We start from the raw sequence: 12,119 nt of genomic DNA, 5'->3' as shown, positions 1-12,119 counted from the left end.
ATTGAAGTCAATCTTGGAGATAATAAACGCAATGAATCATTTAGCTTAATAACTGGCTATTTTTAGCATCAGATGACACCAAACAAATTGTAGCTCGCTACATCAAAGTAAACAGGAATCATTGATATGCAAATGGGCCTTTGTAAACATGAATACATGTGATCCATCCTAAGGGAGTTTGAGCGGTTTTATATTCCACGTCACCGACTAAATCTACAAATAGCTATCTTAAACCTAAAAGTATATTTGGTCTGGACTTTTGACTTCATAGCATACCATGACAAAATGTGGGTCTTTTGAAAACACTAATATTCCATACAGCCAAAATTGTAGCAGGCTGCTAGGCACAAGGCATTTAAGTTTATCTTTCAGGATGATAATATAGTCAGTTCATAACATTCTTTATTGAGATTCAAATTAGCTGTTGAATCTGGTGCTGAATGCCAATTTTTGTGGGTCTTGGTTCCTTGGGTCTCCTTCTCAAGTTATAAATAGTAGAGAGATCATATTAGACAGATCAGCTTTGCAAATTGATTCTATTAATAAAATCCTAATTTGTTTCTTTGTAAGTCTCCACAATTTTATATTTGTAACATAACCTGACTAAATACTGGTATATACAATTGTTTGGTAATTCATATGACCATCTTTGCCGGATCGCAGAGTCCACAATTCTGGCTTCATAACATAACATGTCAAATGTAGACAGCTTTAACAGATTAACATTCCATATGACCAATTGCCTTAGCCACGTTAGCCATGTCAATTATATTATTCTGTAGTTATTCAATTAGTATCTTATTTGGCAAGAGTATGGACATTACAGTTTCATTCACGACAATGACATGATAACACTTTAATACCTGGGATTGAATAGACCTCATGGTGTACTTTAGCCTAAGATTCTTCATCTGACAGGTACAGGATCCAGGCTCTATAGAATTACAGCATGATTAATCATTCAGGTTCGCAATTGCTTGTAGATATTAATCTAGCAAGGGCACTTCATATAACAATTGATCCTTGTTAATATTTTAGTTTGTCTCTTTTGTGACAATTCAGCCAGAATAATATATATTGTAGAACCATTCTTCAAATTACACAGTAAAGCTCTACAATTTAACCGAATCTAAGATCTAAAAGCTATCAACAAGATTTACAAGTATATATGGTATACAAGATTTCATGTGGGGATTTGCATAATATGATAGTTGTACAAATCTAATTGACTGTGTCTTTTCCCTGGATACAAGTGCCAAACTATCAACAATCAAGACTAGCAATGTGATTTTCAATTTAATAAGAGTAAACAAATTCAAACACAAAGGGGGCAACTTCCTAATGGTCATAGCAGAGACTGCTATTAATTTTAAACGAAGATTAAATAGAAACAAACACAACCTACCACTAGCTAAAGCAAAGACCAGCAAATCTACACCAATAGGATTTGGTTAAATAGATCAACATAAGCATTACAATATCCTAAAAATAAACAGATCCAGGCTCTATGGAATTACAGCATGTTTAATCATTCAGGTTCACAATTGCTTGTAGATTTTAATCTAACAAGGGCACTACATATTACAATTGATCCTTGTTAATATTTTAGTTTGTCTCTTTTGTGACAACTCAGCCAGAATAATATGTATGGTAAAACCATTCTTCAAATTACACAGTAAAGCTCTACAATTTAACCGGATCTAAGATCAAAAAGCTATTGACAAGATTTACAAGTATGTATGGTATACAAGATTTCGTGTGGGGGTTTGCATAATATGACAGTTGTACAAATCTAATTGACTGTGTTTTTCCTCTGGATACAAGTGCCAAACTATCAACAATCAAGACTAGCAAAGTGATTTTAAATTTAATAAGGGTAAACAAATTCAAACACAGAGGGGGCAACTTCCTAATGGTCTGAGTAGAGAGCAATATTACTTTAAACAAAGATTAAATAGAAAAACACAACATACCACCAGCTAAAGCAAGGCCCAGCAAATCTACACCAATAGGATTTAGTTAAATAGATCAACATAAACATTACAATATCCTAAAAAATAAACTGCTAGGTGATACAAAAAGTTACTACTTTAAAAACAAGGGACATCAATTCAAAGTTTGACAAAGTTATTGAATCAAGTTAACTTGATGAAATTACAAATGCAATCATATAATCACTTCATATAAACATCAATTTATGCAACAAAAGCTCAACATCAACTTACATTACAAACTATGTACTCAAAATGCATATTTATAAGCTCTCAAGTGACGATTTTTAGCAGATAAAATAATGATATAAAATTCACATAAAAGCATTGCTTTACAGCAACCTTATTTGTAAAGAAATAAAACAACTTTATCGCAATTTAATTCTAAAAGAATAATATAAAAAATGCTAATAATATGTTCACATCTATCTCCTTTGGTCACATAGCAACTTTCGCCACTTAAATCTAAAATAACTCTGACTTTCAAACTTCATCAAATATCTTGTAGCCTCTGAAATATGGCTAACTTTTTCTTGAGGTTGTAAAGATTGTTGAAACCCTAGCATGAATATAAACTAATTAGTCTCTCTAAAAAAGAAACTTTCTAAAAATATAAAGTTGGATTTTTTGTTTCCTCTCACATTCCTCAAAAATGCATACTTACTAAAAAGCGGTAATTTCTATAATGGAATTGTTTCAAAATTAGCAACAAAAAATCTACTAAACATTTAAACCTTGACTATAAGGTTACACCCACCTCTCAAATTTGGATTTTCCTATGCTTGCAAGAGTCTTGTCATAACAAAGCCAACCAAAAGGCAACTGTAGGAAAATTTCAATCACAAAGCCAGCCAAAAAGTGTGACTATCAACCAAAAAATATGTGTCTATAGGAAAATTTTGATGGCGAAGCATTAGGAAACTGCAACTCATATTTGTACTTCTAGACCTTGGCAAAAATAACTAAACTTATTGCAGCTTCTTTTAATCATAGGTGGGATTTTGGGTTGTTTTACCACTCCACAAGTGTATCTCATTTTATGTTTATTACCACTCAAATGTTTGCCCCACTTTAATGAGCCATTCACCACCTTCTCTGACTTAGTCAAACTTTTGGGTAGCTAATCCACTCCAAACGCGCACCTCACTTTATGCTTTTAAGTGATTATCTTTGGTGCAAATCACTAACTCTCATGCCACCTTTAGCACATTCTCACTAGAACTCTACTACTTTTGCAGTGCACCTTTCCATAGTCTTTGCCACTAGATTGAGTGTCACACTTCAACAAATAAACTTTTGAGCTCAATACACTTCAATATTTAATCTAAACAAAAGTTAAAGTGACAAATTTGTTTTGCCTTTGCCACTTGAAAAGTGCAATTTCCATTGTCTCCTTTTGCCTTACATGCTATCCATGTTTTCATTATTCATTTTTCATTTCATTATTGTGATTTTTCAATGGCATGGTCACTTGAAAAGCACAATTTTTATATGGTATTTCTCGAAGCTGGTACAGTTTCATAATGGCTATACATGCCATCGTCATGCTTTTATTGTGGTCTTGCCACCCATTTTGAGCACCATCTTTTTTGAGCAATATGTTCTCTCTTTCGTGTGATTTGCTTATTGTTTAGAACTGGATTTGACACTTGAAGTTGAGTCATAACTCTAGTTTTTAACTTCACAACTCAAATTTTTATGTCAGGCAAAGATTTATCCACTAATTGTCAAGCAAAAACGACTCCTCTCCACCCCCCTTTTCCTCAAGTCTTGGTCCTATACTTCATATGATATGGCCAATTAGCATCCTTATCTTCTTATGTTCTTGTTATGAATGCTGACTAAAATAGTCACATGCTTCTGTCCTATTTGCTGTTCTTAATTCACTTGATCGTTTCCTCTTTTATCATTGCCTTCCATCATTTTAACTATTTGGTATGTTATCATGACCACATTCTCCTATAAAATTCTTAGTTGGAAACACCCAAAACAAGATAATCCTGACAATACAACTAGGATAGCAATAAATGACTTTTTTTCACATGATTATGAGGATTTATCAGCAATTTACTAATAAAAGGAAGCCTAAAAGTGGGGATTTTGTGTGTAATGTAAGTCTTTAAAAAATGATGGTAGTTAAAATTTAAGACAATTAGCCCTTACACAACATTTAAAATAGTCAAGCTTTCACACTGCACTTATTACAATTGACCTTTATCCATCATATATGAAAAAGGGCCTAATAGCGTAACAATGCGAGAAATCACTATAAACACAAATAAAATTCAATTAAACTGTATACAAAAGAGAGAGAGAGAGAGAGAAAAGAACAAAAGCATTGCATCAATAAACTCCAAACATAAACTTCTCTGAGGAATTTATCACAAAAACAATTCCTCAAGTGTTCATGTGTTGACCTCTCACCCTCTAAGTTTCTTTTAAAAGGTGGAAGCCCTAATTTGCTAACCCTAGAAATGATCCCATGGGTCATATTACATTACCCTTAATTTTAATTGACCAAAATAAAGATGAATTCTAATTGAATGGTTGGCAGAACAGCATTCTCTTTCTGATTATCTAATTACTCAATATAAGAGAAAAGCTAATGATTCTAACTTAAAATAAACTGCCTACGTACACAAAGGCACTCCTGAACTCACCAATAACTATATGATGGCCTTCCTAGAAAATGGTCTTCTTATGTATACTTTGAGAAAAATAGAGGTTGTTAAAAGGGTTTAAATTTTATTGATTGTCAACTGCAAATAGAATAGTAGAGCCTACGATGGAGTTCATCCTATTTCTGGCAAGGGGTTTACAGCATAGAGTATGGGTGCTCGTATACTACTATTCCAAGTATTGGATCAACTTGCTGGGATCCACAGGCTTCGTTATAGAGCTTTGTATTACTAATCTTTATAGTATAATTAATGATGGCTTTCTAAAGTTTTATGTAACAATTATAGTTTATGAAAATAATTGTTTCTATGACAGGTTTCATAGTAGTTGTTTCTACACTCCTATGCTTGCAATGTGGGTCATTAAAGCAGGTTTGGAGTGCTCTATGTCATGGCCGAGTTGGACCCCATATGTAATATCCCCGCCATGATAGAGATATCAATAAGAAAAAACTGTCTTGCCTCAAGACTTCACGATTTTTTCTAGAAGAGCAATCAGAAATAAGAACCAATGAGCAGCGACTGGAATATTAGACAGCAATGTAACTATCCTTGTTAACAGACCAAAGATCACTGTCTGTAGCAGAAAACATCAACAATGACTGGAACAGCAATCGTTACCAATGACTGAAGCTGTGATTACTATTAGAGCATATATAACAGCAATTCTTATAACCAAGAACAAACAATTAGTGTTAATAACTAAAAAATTAATGTTAAAAGAAGGCAGTGATCATGAGAGGCCACAACTCATTTAAGGTTGTGTCCAATTAAGGAGAGGCAGCAGTTACAAGGGACGCCTTATGTCGTAAATGATTAAGAGGCATATATGGAGGGAACCACAATGAAAGAAAGAGCTGCAGCCAGCCAGACAGTGGTCACTGTCTGTAGCAGCAAACATTAACAATAACTGGATCAGCAATCATTGCCAATGACTGGAGCAGCAATTACTATTAGAGTATATATAACAGCAATTCTTATAACCAAGAACTAACAATTAGTGTTAATAAGTTAATAACTAAAAAAATTAATGTTAAAAGAAGGCAACAATCACGAGAGGCCACAACTCATGAAAGGTTGTGTTCAATTAAGGAGAGTCAGTAGTTACAAGCATAGTAACAAGAATCATGGCGATTCACGTGATTCAGCGATTCAATTCAAGCTAGGCGATTTTTTGTGAATCGGTGAATCGAATCAACGATTTCTTGACATCTCTGGTACCAGTGGCTTGGTCCTGACATACGGGGATAGTTTAATGCACGGCAGCATCATCAAGTGGAATCAAGAGAGCTTCCTCATTCTTCCAGGACCCTTAGCCGGACACGCAAGTTCATTCAATCTTGGAGGGACAAATGGTAATTTACCCACAAACACTTTGAACTTCTCACAAGCCAGTGGAACACCCACAGGAGGAAACTACATCTATGTGAATGCCAAGCAATATAAAAGAATAATTAGGCGGAGAAAGATACGAAAGTTTAAAAATGCAAAAAGAGGGAAGTTAGCAGCTTTACTTCCGAAACCGATTCCACATTCCTCAAACAGCTCAAGGGAGGGAGAAATAAATCTGAGGTCGACTAAAATCTCTGAAACAATTAAGCGGTTTGATAATATCAGAGATATTAACGGTAAAGAGAAGACAAATAATTCTCAAGTGATAGACACAGTGGAAGATGGGCTGCCAAATAATTACAGCCCCACAAGGACACCTATGACGTGGTATCCAGACATCTTTGTGAACGATTTGGTAGCTATGAAAGAAAGGGTGTGGGCACTTGAAGAGAGGAGCCAGCTAGAAAGTATCACAATGAAAAGAGTTACTAAGGATAACTGGAAATTGGCAGCGGAGGTCAAGTCACTTAGAGAACAAATTCAAAAATTGCAATTTAATATGGAAAAAGGAGAGTATGAATTAATATTGTTAAAGAAAAAAGTAGGAGAAAAGAGGACAGCAGCAAGTACTACGGGAGAAGGAGAGGCTACAGAAGGAGATAAAAATCCGCAAATGAAAAATATACAAGATGGCATGGCCAATATGGAAATAAAAGAGAATCAACTCAGAGAACAAATTGAAGAAGTTAGATCATACGCTAACATAGTAAAGGGACCAGCAAACACTCCTATTGACAACATAGAAAAGCAAGTTCGAAGACAGATTAGAGAGGAAAAAGAAAGAAATGAGAAAGCAGCAAATATCGTCATCAAAGGGCTACGAGACTATGGAGAACAGGAAAAAACAACGGATTTAGTTAAAGACTTCTTTAAAGACCAATTAGACTGGCATGGAACAACCATACAAGCAAAAAGAATCAAAAAATGGATTAGAGGAGACAAAGACAGACATGTTAGAGTGACAATGAGGAATACAGGAGATAAAAACAACATTTTCAGCAAGAGGAAGTTTCTTAGAGGCACACACATATATCTCGATGATGACCTCACCGTAACTCAGCAAGAAGAAAGGAGGTAGGAATGGGAAAAAGTGAAAACAGCAAGAGATAACGGCAAGTGGGCGTGGCTACAAAATGGCAAAGCCCAAATCAGCGATAAAATCACACGCAATAAATAGGAACTCGGGCCCACCCAGGAACATTTAACTATAGTTAGCTGGAACTGTAGAGGTTATCCTTGGAGAAGAGGACCTGGGTTAGGGCCGATAGCTAAAGATAATGACATCATTATGCTTACCGAGACGCATGAGCATGATGGATGTAGGGTTCCAGATTTTGAAGGGTATAAGAAGGTATCACTGTGGAATGAGAAGATAGATAATGGTAAGGGGCATGGAGGCATTATCGTTCTAATAAAAGAAACTTGGAGCAGATTTGTAAACTTAGAGAAAGAAGATGTAAACAAGCAATATATTTGGATTAAAATAACAGAGAATCAGATTTCTACAAGGGTGGTTGTCTGTTACTTTGCCCCAAAAGGCTCAAAAATGTATAAAAAGCATAGATTGGATCAAGAAGACCCATTCGCTACACTCAAAAAAGACATAGCAGCCTTTAGCTCTCTAGGGGAAATAATGATAATAGGGGATTTCAATGCTAGAACAGCAAACAACCAAACTCTCAATCTTAAGGAGAGTTACAATGAAAGAAGAGACCCAGTTTGGCTTGAAGAAGAAGGGGCACAAAAATGGGAAAGATCTTCACAGGATAGAATGGGAAAGATTAATCATTTTGGTGCTAAATTACTAGGTTTATGCTGCCTATATAAGATGGTCATATGTAATGGTTTGGAAAAGTGGCCTAAATCAGGTGGAATCACATGCAAAAGATACAATGGACAAAGTGTTGTTGACTATGTAATATGCTCGCAAGAATATGTCGCAAAGATTATTAACTTTGAGATAGAGGACTGCCCCATAGAGCTAAAATCTGATCATAACCCCATCTTGATAAGGGTGGCCACTCACTTTAAAGATCAACATATTGTCCCAAAACCTTTACAAAAGAGGAAGATGATTCCGATTGGCAAAGTTTTAATGACACAAGAAAACCATGTTACCTTCCAAAACTCTCTTTTGCGGCTGTCTAGGTTTCCAGGAAACCATCCTGAGTCTGATAAACATCATTTCATGGACAAGGATAATCTTGTTCTTACTATCATTAAAGCACTGGAGGAGTGTAAAAGATCTAGGGCCATAAGAGAAGCCAAGAACACTTTTCCGGCCAATCCGTGGTTTGATGAGGAATGCAAAACAGCAAAAAGAAATTGGAAAAAGAACATAAATAAAGAAAGTAGAAAGGAGTATGATCAGCTGATTAAAAAGAAGAAAGGAGAGTATGTAAACAAGAGAAGAATCGAGTTGATTAATCTTGGTAAAAACAACCCCAGAAAGTTTTGGAAAGAACTTCAGCAGAGAAAAACTCAGATAGAGAACAACATAACAGGAACCAAATGGCTGGAATATGCCAAGGCTCTCTACGAGTGTGATCTAGGAGAACGTAGAACTATGGAAACAGAGACTACAGGGGAGTTATTCAACGAAAAGGATATTATCCAAGGCATAAGGAGGTTAGCTGCCGGTAAAGCGCAAGATATAGATGGGCTTCAAGCTGAATACTTAAAATGGGGTGCTGAAACCCTCACACCACACATCACTAAAATTTTCAACAGTGTCAATAGAGAAGGTTTCCCTGTAAAATGGACAACAAGTGTGGTGATCCCACTCCACAAAAGTGGAGATATAAATAATCCTTCTAATTACCGAACCATCATGATCAATCCACTATTTGGCAAGTTATTTGGCAGCTTGGTAGAACAAAAAATCAGCAACTGGGCTGAAACGGAAGGCAAACGTGCAATAGGGCAAGCAGGCTTTAGACCAAAACACTCTACTATAGATCATGGCATCACTCTTAGACACTTGATTGAGAAAGTTTGGGACACTCCGGGGAACAAAGCTTTTTGTTGTTTCGTGGACTTTAAAAAAGCATTCGACACAGTGCCACGTAATAAATTATGGGATAGAATGGAAGAGTTGGAAGTTCCTAAAGAACTTAGGTGAGCGGTTTACAAATTATATGAGCAGGTCAAAGCTAAAATTAGAACGACAGAAGAGCTATCAGAAAATTTTGACAGCAACATCGGGGTTAAGCAAGGGTGTCCGCTATCTCCAACATTGTTCGGGCTCTATATTGACAAGTTAGAAGAGTGGATAAACAAGACCAATGGTGAGGGGGTGCAGCTGGCCCACTTTGTGATAAGATTGCTCTTATATGCAGATGATCTCATAATTCTTGCTAGAACAGCTAAAGGTTTGAAAGAGCACTTGACAGCACTAGAAAAATTTTGTCATGAAGTAGGAATGCAAGTTAACACTAGCAAAACCAAAATTATGATCTTCTCGCTGAAGAAGAATAGGAGCATACAAGACGAGTTTCTATTTGAAAATAGACCACTTGAGATTGTGGAAAAGTACAAATACTTGGGCATCGATTTTCATAACAAACTCAATTGGGATACTTGCAGATCAAAAAGGATCCAAGGGGGCTGGAAGGCGTTATACTCTTTACAAAACAAATGCAGAATTATGGGATTGGACGACCATGAAAACTCTTTTTGGTTTGCTGGTCACTCCGGTTATTCTATACGGATGTGAAGTGTGGGGAGGTAGTATGTCCAAACAGAAATGGCGGCAAGTAGAAAGAATTAAAAAACACTTCATCACATGCAATCTTAAAGTCAAGACCACAGTTTCGTATGAGATCCTTTTGGCAGAGGTGGGTTCTTTTCCATTAGATGCCGTTGCTTTGGTCCGGATGATAAGCTACTTAAAGAAAACCCAAGGGCTAGAAACACATCATTGGCCCAAGTTGATCATAGAGGAAAAACTTGTAAGGCGGAAAAGCACATGGATGAAGCAAAATGACAAATGGATGCGAAAATGGGATATCAACATCCAAACTTGCTCGGATAACATTATAGAAATAAAAAAGTTTGTCAATGAAAAATTTCGCAATATTCTATGGACAAGACGCATAGGGCGGAAAAAATCTTATTACATTAAAGAATTTAATCCCACTTCTAGTCATGATGAAAATGCCTATATAAGAGCACCTATTAACTGGAAAGCAAAAATGTTGATGGCACAACTTCGAACTAGTTCACATCAGTTGCGATGTGAAACTGGTCGGTGGCAAGTTCCAAAGGAAGAGTGGGCAGACAGAACATGTTTATTTTGTAATATGGGAATAGTTGAGACAGAGCAGCACTTTGTCAAAGACTGCCTGGCTTACAATGACATCAAATCTGGTTATACAAAAATACTGCAAAACAAGGACTTCAACTATTTATTCGAGGAAGATCAAGTGAAGAGAGTAGCGGATTTGATTACCAAACTTCAGAGAAGGAGAGACAAGTTAACCAAAACTTTACAACTGACTAGTTCCGCTCCTGACTCGGGAGGGTGATTACATGGGTCCCATAAACTACTTTAGTCTCATGGACGTCATTAAAATCTATCATATCATATTAAAAACATTAAAAAAATACAACTTTATTAATAATTATTTTTTCACATTTCTCTCTCTTATAGCTCTACAATGCCTTCTATTTGTTGAGTATAACAAAAAGAAAGGAAAATTGAGAGATAGACTTGAGCTAGAGCTAGAGCAGATAGAATTGTCTTTTCATTTTGTTTATAGATAGACATATGTTTCACGGATCTTCATATTACATACATTTATGATTTGATGTCATTGGTCTATGGATCTTCATCTTACATACATTTATGATTTGACAACATTGATAATTCTATATATCTATGTCATAACTCATTATGATCCTATGATTTCTATTTACTTAAGCATAAATTTATATTTTACATATGTGATGGATTTATCATTTATGTTTGTTGTTTATGTATGTTAGATTCTATTTGATGATGTTATAGTGTGTTTAAGTTATATTCAATAAAGGGTGCATGAAATAAGTTTTAAATTGTTAAAATCTCTAAATTTCAAGGATTTTTTTAATTTGCCGATTCATAGCCGATTTGATTCCGATTCATGGCCGATTCGCGATTTGATTCGCGCTTGCCGATTCTGATTCTCATTCCTTTAATTACAAGGGACGCCTTACTTTGGAAATGATTAAGAGGCATATATGGAGGGAACCACAATGAGAGATAGAGCAGCAGCCAGACATGCTGATCAAGGAATATAAGATATAAGAACTCAGATCAAGTTAGACAGTCTTGTGCATTATATCAGTAATTCAGTACGAATGAATAATACGATATGCCATCTAAAAAGTGGTATTATTATGTGATCTTTTATATGTAGAATATAGGCAATAACGTGTAATTCTTTATGTTTCTTGTAATCAATCATGGGTGGGATAATAGAGGAATATAGGGAGGAGAAACAGCTATGAGGTCCTCTTCTAAGCTCACCACCTCATGGTGGTAACAGATAGCCCCATAGGACCAACGGGATGCAAGAAGTGCCCCAACCTTGGCTTAGAAGGGAAGGACGTTCCTAACACCCTATTGTAGTATCCCCAAATGCCTGCCAAAGTTGGCCATTCAGTTAAGGAACTCTAATTATAAAGAGGAGGGTATTGGTGACAATGGAAGAGGGGAATAGGTGTGGGACTCCTCACTAGGTACACCTCCTCATATTGGTGGCAAAGGCCCACATGATGGCTAAGAGGGATGATATCTGCTCTTGGGCATCATTATGGGAACCTAATATGCCCCTTATCCTAGCTCTCCTATGGTTGAACTCCATCAATAAATTAAGTGTATCTTACAATTAAATTAATGTTCTTGGTTAAGATCTATCCTTATAATGTCCCTAATAAGGAAGATATAATTTGTGGATCATGTTTCCATTATTTCCTAACATGTTGCCAGATCTCAACCATGTAGATGATATTACTAACCCTACAACTAAGGACTAAAGACGAAACCAGTCTAATAATATGCAGTGTTTCTTTAAGT

The 12,119-nt window shown here is 35.9% G+C and overlaps 1 protein-coding gene across 3 annotated transcripts in view; it reads right to left on the bottom strand.

Moving 5' to 3' along the window:
- LOC149562621 (folate-sensitive fragile site protein) overlaps positions 1-12,119 on the bottom strand; it is a 171,672-nt gene that overhangs the window by 157,468 nt on the left and 2,085 nt on the right. The window lies entirely within an intron of this gene.

The sequence above is a fragment of the Cupressus sempervirens genome, chromosome 4 (genome assembly GCF_028749045.1).
Source record: "Cupressus sempervirens isolate cs-2001-9-10 chromosome 4, ASM2874904v1, whole genome shotgun sequence".
In the NCBI taxonomy this organism is placed as follows: Eukaryota; Viridiplantae; Streptophyta; class Pinopsida; order Cupressales; family Cupressaceae; genus Cupressus; species Cupressus sempervirens.
This window is presented reverse-complemented; position numbering and strand designations above follow the sequence as displayed.